A 16,340-nucleotide genomic window follows, 5' to 3' on the forward strand; every position below is an offset into this window, starting at 1 on the left:
CTGGGACAAGGTCTACACAAGGTCTATATATACATAGATAAATATAGCTATTTCCTTTTGTCAATGAAAACAAACTCTGTAAAATATTTGAAGAGATTCTGAGCCAAATATGAGTGACCGTGACCTGTGACACAGCCCTCAGGAGGTCCTGAGAACACGTGCCCAAGTTGGTCGGGAAGCAGGTTGGTTTTATACATTTTAGAGAGGCATGAGACATCAGTCAAATACATTTAAGAAATAAATACATTGGTAGGCCAGGCACGGTGGCTCGTGCCTGTAATCCCAGCACTTTGGGAGGCCGAGGAGGGCGGATCACGAGGTCAGGAGATCGAGACCATCCTGGCCAACACAGTGAAACCCCGTCTCTACCAAAAATACAAAAATTAGCAGGGCGTGGTGGCACCCGCCTGTAATCACAGCTACTCGGGAGGCTGAGGCAGGCAAATCACTTGAACCCAGGAGTCAGAGGTTGCAGTGAGCCAAGATCGCCACTGCACTCCAGCTTGGCAACAGAACGAGACTCCGTCTCAACAAAAAAAAAAAAAAAAAGAAAAAAAAAGAAAAGAAAAAGAAATACATTGGTTTGGTCCAGAAAGGCAGGACAACTCAAAGCACGGTGGAGGGCGGGCTTCCAGGCTATAGGTGAATTTAAAATTTTTCTTTTTTACAATTGGTTGAGTTTTCTAAGGACCTGGGATTGATGGAAAGGGAATGTTCAGGTTAAGATAAAAGATGGTGGAGGCCAAAGTTCTTTCAAAGTCTTATAGTGGCTGCCCTTAGAGACAATAGATGACAAATGTTTCCTATTCAGATCTCAGTTAATCTCTTTAGGATTGGGAGGGTCTGGAAGAAAAAAATCTAGCTATGTTAATAGAGATTCTTTACAGATGCAAATTTGCCCCCAAAAAGAACAGCTTTGCATGACCATTTCAAAATATGGCAAAGAAACATGTTTTGGGGTAAAATATTTTGATTTTCTTTCTTGTCTCATAATATTATGCCAGAGTCAGGTTGGAGAGTAAGTCACGATTAGTGTTAAGTAAAACCCATCTGATGAGAACTTATGATTTGTAGGGCATGATGCCCCAGACCCCTTAGATAGGAATTTGGGCAACATAAAAATCAGAGTTTAGTCCTCACTTTCATATAATGGAATGAAGGTAAGACCTGTCCTCCTGTATTAGTCAGGGTTCTCTAGAGGGACAGAACTAATAGGAGATATATATATATATATATATATATCTTTTATATCTTATATATATATTTTATATAGAGATAGATTATATATATATATGTATAAAGGGGAGTTTATTAAATATTAACTCACACGATCACAAGGTCCCACAGTCTGTCTGCAAGCTGAGGAGTAAGAAATGCCAGTCTGAGTCCCAAAACTGAAGAACTTGGAGTCTGATGTTGGAGGGCAGGAAGCATACAGCACAGGAGAAAGATGTAGGCTGGGGGGCTAGGCCGGTCTCACCTTTTCACATTTTTCTGCCTGCTTATATTCTAGCTGGCAGCTGTGTAGATTGTGCCCACCCAGATTAAGAGCGGATCTGTCTTTCCCAGCCCACTGACTCAAATGCTTTTTTTTTTTGAGACGGAGCCTCACTCTGTCGCCCAGGCTAGAGTGCAATGGCACGATCTCGGCTCACTGCAACCTCTGCCTCCCAGGTTGAAGCAATTATCCTGTCTCAGCCTCCCCAGTAGCTGGGACTACAGACCCACAGCACCACGCCCAGCGAATTTTTGTATTTTTAGTAGAGACAGGGTTTCACCCCATCACCATATTAGTCAGGCTGGTCTCGAACTCCTGACCTCAGGTAATCCTCCCACCTCGGCCTCCCAAAGTGCTGGGATTACAGGCGTGAGCCACCATGCCCTGCCCTGACTCAAATGTTAATCTCCTTTGGTAACACCCTCACAGACATACCCAGGATCAACGCTTTGTATCCTTCAATCCAATCAAGCTGATACTCAGTATTAACCAGCATGTTACAGGAAAGGGGTCCTGATCCAGACCCCAAGAGAGGGTTCTTGGATCTTGTGCAAGAAAGAATTCAGGGCGAGTCCGCAGTGCAAAGTGAAAGCAAGTTTATTAAGAAAGTAAATGAATAAAAGAATGGCTACTCCATAGACAGAGCGACCCCAGGGCAACTGGTTGCCTATTTTTATGGTTATTTCTTGATGATATGCTAAACTAGGGGTAGATTATTCACGCCTCCCCTTGTTAGACCATATAGGGTGACTTCCTGACATTGCCATGGCATCTGTAAACTGTCATGGCGCTGGTGGGAGTGTAGCAGTGAGGACGTCCACAGGTCACTCTTGTCACCATTTTGGTTTTGGCGGGTTTTGGCCAGCTCCTTTACTGCAAACTATTTTATCAGCAAGGTCTTTATGACCTGTATTTTGTGCCGACTTCCTATCTCATCCTGTGACTTAGAATGCCTTAACTGTCTGGGAATGCAGCCCAGTAGGTTTCAGCCTCATTTTCCTCAGCTTCTATTTAAGATGGAGTTGCTCTGGTTCATACGTTTCTGACAATCACACCCTCCAAGCCCAGTTATATACTTTTTGAAAGCAGGGGCTGGGTGCAGTGGCTCATGCCTGTAATCCCAGCACTTTGAGAGGCTGAGGCAGATGGATCACAAGGTCAGGAGTTTGAGATCAGCCTGGCCAACATGGTGAAACCCCATCTCAACTAAAGATACAAAAAAAAAAAAAAAAATTAGCCGGGCGTAGTGGTGCGCGCCTGTAATCCCAGCTACTCAGGAGCCTGAGGCAAGAGAATCGCTTGAACCCGGGAGGCAGAGGTTGCAGTGAGCCAAGATCGCGCCATTGCAGTCCAGCCTGGGTGATGAGTGAGACTCCATCTCAAAAAAAAAAAAAAAGAAGAAAAAAAGAAAGCAGGAGCCCAATATTTTTCCCTTCCTCCTATCTCAGGGTTTGGCCAGGTTGAGCTCCTAGTGGGTGCCCACTAATTACTTAAATTGAATCATAAGATTCAGAAGCATTGTGTTCTCATCTGTTTCCTTTAGCTATATGATTCCCAAAGTCTCTAAATCGTGAAGGGTTTTCAAAGTATAGATAAATTTTTGCATTGTATTTGAATATGTCAGAAGCAATTATTGTATGCAAATTTCAGAAGATATACAGCCACTGTAATGATTTCTTTTCCTTTTCTTTTTCTTTTTTTTTTTTTTGAGATGGAGTCTCGCTCTGTTGCCTAGGCTGGAATGCAATGGTGTCTGCTCACTGCGATCTCCACCTCCTGGATTCAAATGATTATTGTGCCTCAGCCTCCTGAGTAGCTGGGACCACAGGTGCCTGCCACATTTTTGTATTTTTAGTAGAGATGGGGTTCAACCATATTGGCCAGGCTGGTCTTGAACTCCTGACCTTAAGTGATCTGCCCATCTTGGCTTCCCAAAGTGTTGGGATTACAGGCATGAGCCACTGCGCCCGGCCTTGATTTATTTAAATAATCTGTTTTGTGTGTGTTTGTTTGTTGCTGTTTTCGTTCAATGGCTTTTGAAACAAAATCTGAGCTTTAGCTAGGAACCTTCAGGGAGTCTGCTGTAGTTCAGATACATCGAAAGTGATTAACAACACTACAATCCAGGAAAAATCACTATTTCGCACACTAGCCATCCTTTAGGATGTGTCATACTTAGCTGAAACACGTTCCTGAATCCTGACATCTAAACATGAAGCTTACATTTCATACAAGGAGAGGTCCTGGTAATAAAGCAGTTGAACAATAAAAGAGTCTATTTCTTTACATTGATGATAATAAAACCACAATAGAAGAAATTTGCTATTTGGGAGGATAAGATGTAATGAGCTACGATTCAAAACAAGGTCTGCTTGATACCAAAGTCCATACATTTAACAACCACATTTTCCACTCACCAAATACATATATGGGTAAAATAAAGCAAGAAAATGCATACTTTAGAAGCAATAGAAAAATATCCAACTACAAGATATTGTTACTAATTTTAAAACAAATTGGGGGCACCAAAAGCTCTCTTAGATTCTTACTTGAAAAATAGATTGAAATTATCTCAAACGATAGGGGCTGGTTGTGAGGATACTCATGTCAAAAGATACTCATGTCAAAAAAGGGGGATACTCATGTCAAAAAAGGAGATAGTGAGTCCAGACATGGTGGCTCACGCCTGTAATCTCAGCACTTTGAGAGGCCAAGGTGGGCAGATCGCCCAAGGTCAGGAGTTTGAGACCAGCCTGGCCAACATGACGAAACCCCATCTCTACTAAAAATACAAAAATTAGCTGGGCGTGGTGGCCCACGCCTGTAATCCCAGCTACTCAGGAGGCAGAGACAGGAGAATTGCTTGAACCCAGGAGGCGGAGGTTGCAGTGAGCTGAGATCACGCCACTGCACTCCAGCCTGGGTGACAGAGCAAGACACCATCTCAAAAAACAAACAAACAAACAAAAAGGAGATAGTGATCCTCTTGAAAGAACAGGATGGGTGACCCTCATGGGCCTTACAGGAAGAATTGAACTGGAACCCCAAAGGCACATGTTAGAACTAGATTACCTTGTCATCCCACAACAGCAAAGGCTATTGCACTAGCTCGCTATCACGAATGTGACTCGGTTATTCTCAGTCTCTGCAAAATGTCTAAGGCCAATATAATTTTTTCTAGACATATATGCATATATGAAATAAAGGAAAGTTAGCACTAAGGTGGGGTTATGAGTCCATCAAGTGTACTATCAGCTCCCTTGGCCAGCTCTTGAGTCTCTGAACTTGGCTGGTTGAGTGCCAACCCAGGTGACATTCACTACCCACTCAGCACCTGCACCTGTGCAGCTGTATGTGGCTAATGGAAAACATACAAATTTGATAGCCAGTCTTCCTTTAAATTCATGACTGCAGCTGTAAGTGTCTGTTCCCAGTATTCTGTTAGAAACTTGACCTAACACCATTTGTATCAGTAGGGGATAGAGGAATTAAACTCTAAAAAGACTTTTGGCACTGGATTACCAGGCAATGTGGACCTCATAACTGGCAGTAATGGAGCATTAATATCCCTTGGCAAACTGTAATGGCACAATTGTTAATTTTTTCCCTGGTGTTGAATTGGGAAGGGATAGTGTTGGAAGGGAATAAATTGGCAGGGGCATTATCTCAAGCTTTTGAAAGATTCAGGGGAAGTACTAATTATAAGGACAATGCCTCTTGCTGGGTGCTATTGATGTATTTGAGAAAGAAGATGAAAGACTGGACTGCCAATCAGCCATTGCAGGTGAAGTGATAAAGTCAGAGGCATCTTTGGCAGCATATAAAGAGGACTTCATTTCCCACAGTCAAAGGGCAGTAAAAGCTGAGGATAAGGCTGAGGATTTAGGTGTGGTGGCTCACACCTGTAATCCTAGCACTTTGGGAGGATTGCTTGAGCTCAGGAGTTCAAGACCAACTGGGGCAACATGGTGAGACCCTATAGCTACAAAAAATTAAAAAGTTAGCCAGGTGTGATGGCATGTGCCTGTAGTCCCAGCTACTCAGGAAGCTGAGGTGGGAGGATCACTTGAGCCCAGGAGTTCAAGGTTGCAGCAAGCTATGATCACGCCACTGCACTCCAACCTGGGTGACAGAGCAAGACCCTGTCTTGCCGAAAAAAAAAAAAAAAAGCATCACAGACATCACAGAGAATGTTGAATTCTCAGTCCCAGTAAGCCAAGAAAAAGTGGGATCCTGAGACTGAAATGAAGTCTTTAATGGGCTAATATACTTGGAAACCTTGAAACCCAGATCCTCCTGAACCCCCCAGGCATGCAGAAATGGTTTGGTCCTCTCTGTTGGAGACTAGAACTCAACTTGGCTTGAAGATGCTGCAGAGGCTTCTACCTTGTAAGGCAACACATGTTTTCCTTGGGACCTCCCTTTGCACAACCAGATGAATATCTAGGGTCACCATCCCTTGTTCAGTTTCTGGACTCAGAACCCACTGAGTAAAAGATAAATTGGGTCCTCAGGAGGAAGGATCTTATAATACCATGGCAAGTGTATAGTAATGATTTCCCACAGAGATCTAGGGACATTTAGTCAAGGAACCATACACTGGAGACAGAGGAACACCCACACATTTTGAAGATTGTGGAATACAACATTCAAGATGACACTGATATTCAAAGTGTAAACATGGACCTTCCGTCAGAGTTTACATGATGAGTTCCATCATGTCTTTACAGAGTTCCATCATGTCTTTACACATGAAGGCTAGAAATAAATAGAGTGAGTTCCGGCCCAGTTCTAAGTCACAGTGAGTCCACTTGGTCCATGTCCTACCAAGTGGTCATTTTCTTGCTCTTTGAATGTATAATTGGAATGGACATACTTGGAAGTTGATAGTACTCCCACAATAGGTTTTTGTTGTTGTTGTTTTGTTTTGTTTTGTTTTTTGAGATGGAGTTTCGCTCTTGTCACCCAGGTTGGAGTGCAATGGCGCGATATTGGCTCACTGCAACCTCTGCCTCCCAGGTTCGAGTGATTCTCCTGCCTCAGCCTCCCAAGTAGCTGGGATTACAGGCATGCGCCACCATGGCCGGCCAATTTTTTTTTGTATTTTTAGTAGAGATGGTGTTTCACCATGTTGGTCAGGCTGGTCTCAAACTCCTGACCTCAAGTGATCCACTCGCCTCAGCCTCCCAAAGTGCTGGGATTATAGGCATGAGCCACCATGGCTGGACACACATTAGTTTTTGATCTGAGGTAGGAATTATTGTAGTGGGAAATGCTTTTAGAATTCTTTTTTTTTTTTATTAATTTTTTGCACACAAAACAATAAACGTTTTCTAGAAATACATACAAACAAAAAGATGCGCATCAAACACATTAGGAAGGTTGCACATGGGAAGACGGGGAATAGAAATGGGGAGTGGGAATCAAAGAAAATGAATGAGAGAGGGACTTTGTATGGATCAATGATAACAACCCAATCCTCTATTTGACAAAGAAGAAGGAGAAGGGAGAGGAAGAAAAAGAAAGTGGGATAAAGGATCAGAAAGGGAGGAAAATAGAAAAAATTAGAGTATGACTCCAGAGTAGACCCGTTTTGTTGTCGCTGGGTTGGTTGGTTGGTTTGTCTGTTGTATTTTTCATATGTTTCACCATGTTGGCCAGGCTGGTCCCGAACTCCCAGCCTGAAGTGATCAACCCACCTCGGCCTCCCAGAGTGCCGAGACTACAGGCGTGAGCCACCACGTCCAGCCCCCACATTGCTTCTGGCCTCCGTGGTAGACCTCCCAGACGGGGCTGTCGGGCAGAGGCGCTCCTGTAGTGGGAAATGCTAAGTTGCTAAGTGAAAGTCTTTCTGCTTCCCCCCAAGTCAATGTAGTAAATAAAATGTCATGTGATGGGTAGGAATAACCCTGATTGGTGCCACCCTTAGAAACCTAAAGGGTACAGGCCAGGTGTGGTGGCTCATGCCTGTAATCCCAGCACTTTGGGAGGCCTAGGCAGGTGGATCACCTGAGGTCAGGAGTTCGAGACCAGCCGGGCCAACATGATGAAACCCCGTCTCTACTAAAAATACAAAAATTAGCCGGACATGGTGGCGGATGCCTGTAATCCCAGCTACTCAGGATGCTGTGAGGCAGGAGAATCGCTTGAATCCGGGAGACAGAGGTTGCAGTGAGCTGACATCGTGCCACTGCACTGCATTCCAGCCTGGGCTATAGAACAAGACTCCATCTCAAAAAAAAAAAAAGACAGAAAAGAAAAGAAACCTAAAGGGTACAGGGCCAGCAGTTCTCATAATATCCCTGTTGAATTTATTTCTCTGGCCCCTGCAAAAACCAGTCTGAAGACTACCATGAATTCAACCAAATTGTAGCTATAATTGTAATTGCTGAGACAGAAGTAATATATTTGTTAGGGTAGATTAATGTCGGTTTACCCATCAGTCAAATTTTTTTTTAGGGATCCAGAGGTCTAGGGCATGATTTTCCATCCCCTGCAAATTAAAGGACAAAATATTGTACCTTGTACCTCCCACCACTAAGAAAGAAGCACAATGCCTGATAGGCCTCTTTGGATGCTGAGGTAGCGTATTCCATACTTACGAATACTGCTGCAACCCATATACTGACTAACATGAAAGTCTTCTGACTTTGAGCAGATATTAGAGCAGGAAAGGACCCTGCAGGTCCAGGCAGTGGGGCAAGTGACTCCACAGCCACTTGGTTGATACTAAGCAGAAGACCTTCCGGTAAGAGGTATTGGTGACTCACAAAGATGTTTCGTGGCAAGCTCCAATAGGAGAATTACAATGCAAGTTCATCTGCAATGAAGTTTTACACAAAGTTCCTGGGAGGTGACCAAACGGCCAGAACAGCCCATTTCGAGTAGTTCTAGTAGATCCTGAAAGTCATGAGTTTGAGCAGGCCCAGCAGCAATCTACAAGATGGAAGTGATACATTGAGAATTGTGCACAAGTAGGGCCTAAGGGAAGAAGCAGGTAGCCCAGACCCCCGTATTACTCACTAATATTGCACCAGCATCTCTCCCTGAATTTATCCCTATGTTTGCCCAAGGAGTCTCTTATAGTTAGCTTAAAGAGAAAAAAAGAAAACCCTCAAGTTTGGTTTTGTCAATTCGGTAGGTAAGTGCAAGCTGGAATTGGAAAACTGCTGCTCTGCAACTCTTCTCAGGGTGGCCCTAAATAATAGCAGCAAGGGAAAATTGTCCCAGTGGGCAGTTTCAGGCAATGCATTTGATCATCTACTTTGTGTGGAAAGAGAAGTGGCCCAAGAGAAGAGTACATACAAACTCATGAATGATAGTAAATGGCTTGGATGATTGGTCAGAGGCTTCTAAGGAAAACAACTGGAAAACCACCCAACCACTGGATGACTAGAATTGACATGTATTCTATATAAAATAGGGCAAGACCTAAACTATCACCACTATCAGAGGGCTTTTAAAGTGTTTGTTTTACCTTCATGGGATCCTGCATAATATCTCATTAGACGAAGGTACCCACATTACATCAAAGGCGATTTGGCAGTGAGTGAATGCTATGGTTTGAATGTGTCCCCACAGAATTCATGCATTGGAAACGTAATCCCTAATGCAACAGTATTGAGAGGTGGGGACTTTAAGAGGTGATTAAGAGGTGAGTGGATCAATGTCATTATTGCAGAAATGGGTTACTTATCACAAGAGTGGGCTTGTTACACAAGCAGCTCTGTCTCTCTCTCTCTCTCTCTTTCTCATGCTCACTTGTCCTTCTGCCATGTTATGACTCAGGAAGAAGGCCCTCTCCAAATGCTGGCACCATGCTCCTGGGCTTCCCAGCCTCTGGAACTCTAAATAAAGTTTTCTTTATAAATTATCCAGTCTGTGGTATTCTGCCTTAGCAACATAAAACAGACTAAGACAGTTACTAAGCATGAGTATCTAGTGGTATTATCACACTCTGTAACATCTAGAAGCTGCCAGCCTGATAGCATAATGGAATGACCTTTGAAGATACAATTGAGGTACCAACTTGGAGACAATACCCTGCAAACATGGTGGGACAGGCAGCCTCTAAGATGAGACTCAATGATCCCTGACTCCTGTTATTCACATCTTTGTGTAATCTCTGCTCCTTGAGTGTGAACTTATTGACAGACTTACAATAAACAGAATATGGTAGAAGTGATAGGCTGTCCCTTCTAACACTAAATTATAAGAAGACTTGTTTTAGATGCTTTCTTTTTCACTGTCTTTTGGCTTGCTTGCTTGCAAGCCAGATGTCATAACATGAGGCATCCCTGTGGAGAGACCCATGTGAAGGGGGTCTGAGGCCTACTAACAACCATGTGAGTGATCTTGGAAAATAATTTTCTCTCATTTGAGCCTTACAATGAGATTGCAGTCTTGGTCAAACAACCTGACAGCAAATTCACGAAAGATCTTGAGCCACAGGGATCTAGTTAAGCTGCACCTGCAATCCTGACCCATAGGAACTGTGCAATAACAAATACTTGTTGGCCGGGTGCAGTGGCTCATGCCTATAATCCCAGCACTCTGGGAGGCTGAGGAGGGAGGATCACTTGAGACCAAGGGTTGGAGACCAGACTGGGCAACATTGATATACCCTGTCTCTACAAACAAACACAGACACAAAAAAGAAAGAAATACATGCTGTCTTAAGCTACTAAGTTTTGGGGTAATATGCTACACAGCAATAGATAATAATAGATTGCCCTTCACGGAACTAAGTGTGGAAATAAGTGTCTCACCATCACTCCTAGTAACACACTTGGGGGATTTGTATTTCGTATCCTTGCCAACTCTGGGACCTGTATGTTTAGAGGTTCTCATTTGCAGGAGGGGAATACATCCACCAGAGACACAAGAAGAGACCCATTCACCTTTACACTATAGCTTCCACCTAGTCACTTTGAGCTTGTCTTGCCAAGAGACCAGTAGTTAAGGAAAGAAGTTATACAGCATGGATACTTGACTCTAGTCTCCAGGAGGAGAATAGGACAAGCAAATGTGTTCATTTGGCTCCCAGGTTATTTGTGATGGATCTTTTAGTACATGCTTGTCCAGTTTTGACAGGAAACAAACAAATGTAGCTTCCAGTCATAGAAAGGCAAAGTGACCAAGGGCTTAGACCCTCTCAGATATTAGGGCCTGTGTAAGCCATAAAGGGCAGTAGAGGTGCTGGCTGAGGGTGAGGGAAATCTAGAATGGGTAGGAGAGGAGGACATCAGCTGTGGCTGAGACCAGCTGTAATGGCAGGGTGTATACTTAACCCACTAATCTTCTTCAGGTTTCCCAGGAAGAGACCAATCCTAATCTGGAGGAGCTATTTCCAGAGCGTATCACCGAGCAGTGAAAGGTGAACTATAGTGGATGCTATGTGCACCACCTAGATCCTCTTCTGGACTCAGGGACTCATTTCCCCAGCTGCTGGGAGTGTTGGCTCTGATTCTGAGCACAATCTTTCTGGGAATTGCTCTCAGCAGAGAATGCCTCATCCAAGATCATGCATTCCCTTCCTACATCCCCATCCTTGGGCAATAACTGGACAATGTGAGGGTATAAAAGTCTGGTTCCCTAGCCAGGAGCAGTGGCTCACGCCTGTAATCCCAGCCCTTTGGGAGGCCGAGGAGGGCAGATCATTAGGTCAGCAGATCGAGGCCATCCTGGTTAACACGGTGAAACCCCATCTCTAATAAAAATACAAAAACAAAATTAGCGAGGCATGGTAGCAGGTGCCTGTAGTCCCAGCTACTCGGGAGGCTGAGGCTGGAGAATGGTGTGAACCCAGGAGGCGGAGCTTGCAGTGAGCCGAGATCACGCCACTGCACTCTAGCCTGGTCAACAGAGCAAGGCTCCGTCTCAAAAAAAAAAAAAAAAAAGTCTAGCTCCTTGGACTCGAGGCCAGATAATTCTAAAGGAGCATCTTATTTCCAGAACTTGTCACAAGATTTACTGAGGCATTTTTTTGCATTAGCATCTCAGGTGAACATCTCCCTCTGCTAATCCAATTTTATACTCCACTATGGTTTGATCTCAAGGGCAAGCCTAATAAACTTTCTGTACACATCTCTTTTGCAGTGTATTCTGTAAGCCCTGACTGATATGGTTTGGCTGTGTCCCCACCCAAATCTCATCTTGAATTGTATATCCCATAATTCCCACGTGTTGTGTGAGTGACCCGGTGGGAGATAATTGAATCATGGAGGCAGTTTCCCTCATACTGTTTTCATGGTAGTGAATAAGTCTCACGAGATCTGACGATTTTGTAGGGGGTTTCCTCTTTCACTTTGCTCTTATTTCTCTCGTCTGATGCCATGTAAGACGTGCCTTTTGTCTTCTGCCATGGTTGCGAGGCTTCCCCAGCCACATGGAACTGCGAGTCCAATAAACCTCTTTTTCTTCATAAATTACCCAGTCTTGGGTATGTCTTTATCAGCAGCATGAGAATAGACTTGTGAACACAGACTGCACTGTTTTCTGTACACCCTGGCCAAAGATACATATGGAATTGCTAAACAAACAAATAAATTATTACTATTTGGAGTTGAGGAATATCATGCTGCCTTAACCCATGTGGACAGAAGGGCCTAAGAACTACCAGAGACCTACAGATGTTGGAATGGCAGGGAAAAATCCAGAGCTCACTTTGGGCACATGCCAACATCTTAGAATGAGAATAGAAATCATAGAAGAAGAAAGGACGTCAATAGTCTTAAGCATCTTTTTTTTAGAGAACCACATTTTAGAAGTTCGGTTTTCCATGGTACCCTAATACACAGATGAAAATGGAGAGAGGGCTTACATTTATTTACCAACTTGGGTTTTCCTATACTTTGAGACACCTTTGAGGAATCTAGGACCTCTCAGCATAATTTGAAGTGGGGGAGAGAAACAATGACCTAAATTTTGTATTTACAGAAGTTATTCAACTCTGGAAAAATCCAGCTTTCTGATAAGTATAGATGCTGGTTTAGACTTAGATGTGTGTATTTAACAAGGCAATTAAGTAATCATCTTATTGTAACCTACTAACCTACCAAACAACAAGCATTGTATATTTCTAAAAAACCCTTTATTTCATTTAATCAAAACTCTGCAAGGAAGATAGAATCATCTCCATTTTAGAGGTGGAAAAACAGACATATGAAGGTTGGATCATTTTTGCTTTTTTTTTGAGACAGAGTCTCACTCTCTTGCCCAGGCTGGAGTGCAGTGGCATGATCTCTGCTTAGTGCAACCTCTGCCTCCCGGGTTCAAGAAATTCTCCTGCCTCAGCCTCCCAAGTAGCTGGGATTACAGGCACCTGCCACCACACCCAGCTTATTTTTTTGTGTTTTTAGTAGAGATGGGGTTTCACCCTCTTGGTCAGGCTGGTCTTAGACTCCAGACCTCGTGATCCACCGGCCTTCACCTCCCAAAATGCTGAGATTACAGGCATGAGCTGTAGCAGGATGAGCCACAGACAAAACCTCTGAGACACCGAGTTGTAGAAGGAAGGGCTTTATTCAGCTGGGAGCATTGGCAAGCTACTGCTTTAAATTCTGAGCTTCTCAAGTGCACAATTTCTGTCCTTTTTAAGGGCTTACAACTCTAAAGATTTCACATGAAAGGGTCGTGATTGATTGAGCAATCTAGGGGATAAGTGACAGGGGTTTCATGCACTGGTAGTCAGAGTGAAACAAAACAGAGCAGGGAGTTCCACAATGTTCTTTTATACAATGCCTGAAATCTGTGGATAACATCGGGTTGTAAGTCAGGAGTTGATTTTCAACTAAGTCAGGAGTTGATTTTTAACAGGCAGGCCCAGGCCTGGTTTCGGGCCTGGCACCGGGCTGCCTGTCTTTGGTTTTACTTCCTTGTTGTTTTTTCTTTTTTCTTAAAACAGGTGCTGAGTATAAAACAATATGAGAGGGTCTCTCCCCTCATTTCTTCCTTTTGAGATTCTTACTTTTTATTAGTGGGAGTTCTCACTTTTATTTTTGCTACTTATGTCTTTTTGTGCAATAGTTTGATAGTGATTTATATAGTACACTTGTGCTGAAGCATTTTGGTGAACTAAGGTAGCGATTAAGCTTTTTTATCATTTAAAGAAGTACAGGTACCAAACAAGGGAGCAGTAAGTAGGTTTCTATTACTATTATAACTCCTATCATAAGAGTTTTAAATCCTCTTAGTGCTGGAAAATACCTTTTAAACATGGCTTCAGCGTCGAATCCGTGCTACACTTGTACGGGCACATGTGTCAATTTTGTCATATTTTTAACTATGTCTTTAACTACTTGCCTTTGATTATGTATGTTTAGACAACAATTAGTAAGGTTAAATTCAGCTGCTAGCAAGTAGTCAAGAGCTGGTCTATTTTGATAGATAGCATTTCTCATCAGAGTCTCTTGCCGGGCAAGAACAGTCAAGGCTTGACTGGTTTTATTAGTAATAATTTTTAAAACAGCTTGTAACCATATGATTCAGTTGAGCATGTAGATGGGGGTTCGATATCCTTATGAGCCATCTTGTGCCTAAGTGGCAGGCTTATCGTATTGTATAATTTTTTTTTTTTTTAAGGAGGTCATTCATCATCTTTTCAATTACCTATGGCTATGCTTCGTTTTCCGCAGGAAGCATAGACTGGGAAGCCTAGAAGTTCACGTGTTTTTATGGGCAGTAAGAAGAAAGATGGCTTAATGGTGCAATTTCGCAGCTACCTGTCCACTGATCAGGCAGCTTAGCATAAGCTCTGTGTCTACATATCCAGTATAACCTGGTGGGGGCCATCCAGTCCTGGTGGAATTCTGGGTGGGCCTAAACAGTCTGCAACTTTGGAAATTTACTGAATGGATCTCTTTCTGTGTAACTGGAACTTTATCATGTAACTGTTTTTGTGGTGTGTGTGTGGTACTATTATACAGTTTTTGTCTTAGGCAACTAAGTCATCCTACAGAATGAGTGAATTCTTTCCTTTTTCTAGCTATGTAATATTGTCTAATAATTGAGACTTTTAGAACCTAGAAATGATCAGGGTGATTCTTTTGGGCTGGGAATTCATCAGGAACTGGGTCTGTAGGCACCAATTCTCGGGCTTCTTATGGCCATTGATCTCTTATTACAGTTTCTCTACAAACATAACATGAAGTGACATTTAGAGACTGGGCTACATGCTCGGCCAATTGCAAAAAAATTTTTTTTAGTTTTTCCTGGAATCTCAGGTACTGGCACATTTAGTTCATCATAGAAAGTCTGAAATACTGGTTCTGGAGAGCATCTTTGAACTTCCTTTTTTATTAGGATGTTTATGCTAGGATCTAGTCCTTTTTCATCAATGCCTAATGATACATATTTTTCTTTATTTCATTTTGGGTCTGAGGGGTTTTTGATCACTAATTCTAAAGGGTTGCAGCTCCCACTCATGCAGGCGGGGCTGACTTTTCCTTTTTGGAGCTAAACAGGATCTTTTTTATCTTCTTTTTAAGTTGGTTAAATGACACAAGACTAGTATTGACACATCTTACATAAATATGATTCTTGACAGATGTACTTATTTTCTGCTGTGTAACTTTGTTTCTAATCTAGAGAACCACATACTATCCCATGCTGTTTATTATTAATAGTGGCACAGGCGTCAAATTTTAAGGTTACATTTTTGGGGACCTTTCTTTCTTCTGTTCTAGCTATTACTTTACTTGTGTCACTTACAGAATGACCAGTTCTTAGTCTTACTTCAAAGACTGTGATCATGGGAGGTTCAAAGGGGTCATAGCACACATCGGGCTGGTCACTTCCTGGATTATATACTTTGTACTGGGTGTCATTATACAAACAGGTTTCCTTTGGAGTTCCTAGGCATTTATAATAATTATAAAATAATAGGACTGTAGCAATCTTTTGTCTTACCTCAGTGACTTGATGTATATACTGGGAACAGCCCTCAGTCTGAGGAAGGTCAGTTGAAGTCCTTACTGTACAAGTCTAAATTTTAAGGAAAATGAGTCCTGCAATGAGTTTCCTCATGCTTTGGCCGTGCGTGGACTAGTCAGCTTCCGGGTGTGACTGGAGCAGGGCTTGTCGTCTTCTTCAGAGTCACGTTGCAGGGGTTGGCGAAGCTGCTCCTATCCACGTACAGCTCCTAGTCTGCTGATGTTTTTTTTTTTTTTTTAGCTTTTTTTAAATTAATTTTTTTGCACACAAAAACAATAAACATTTTCTAATAATACATACAAACAAAAAGATGCGTATCAAACATATTAGGAAGGTTGCACATGGGAAGTCGGGGAATAGAAATGGGGGGTGGGAGTTAAAATAAATGAGAGAGGGACTTTATATGGATCAGTGATAATAACTCAATCCTCTATTTGACAAAGAAGAGGGAGAAGGAAGAGGAAGAAAAAGAAAGTGGGATAAAGGATCAGAAAGGGAGGAAAATAGAAAAAATTAGAGTATGACTCCAGGGTAGACCTGTTTTGTTGTCACTGAGTTGGTTGGTTAGTTTGTCTGTTGTATTTTTCATGTTTCACCATGTTGGCCAGACTGGTCTCGAACTCCTAGCCCGAAGTGATCAACCCGCCTCGCCCCCCAGAGTGCCGGGACCACAGGCGTGAGCCACCACGTCCAGCCCCCACATTGCTTCTGGCCTCCGTGGTAGACCTCCGAGATGGAGCGGCCGGGCAGAGGCGCTCCTCACTTCCCAGACGGGGTGGCCAGGCAGAGACGCTCCTCACTTCTTCCCAGACGATAGGTGGCTGGGCAGAGGCGCTCCTCACTTCCCAGACGATGGGTGGCCGGGCAGAGGGGCTCCTCACTTCCCAGAAGACGGGCGGCCGGGTAGAGG

This window comes from Hylobates moloch, unplaced genomic scaffold, assembly GCF_009828535.3.
Source record: "Hylobates moloch isolate HMO894 unplaced genomic scaffold, HMol_V3 SCAFFOLD_8, whole genome shotgun sequence".
NCBI classification, from domain to species: Eukaryota; Metazoa; Chordata; class Mammalia; order Primates; family Hylobatidae; genus Hylobates; species Hylobates moloch.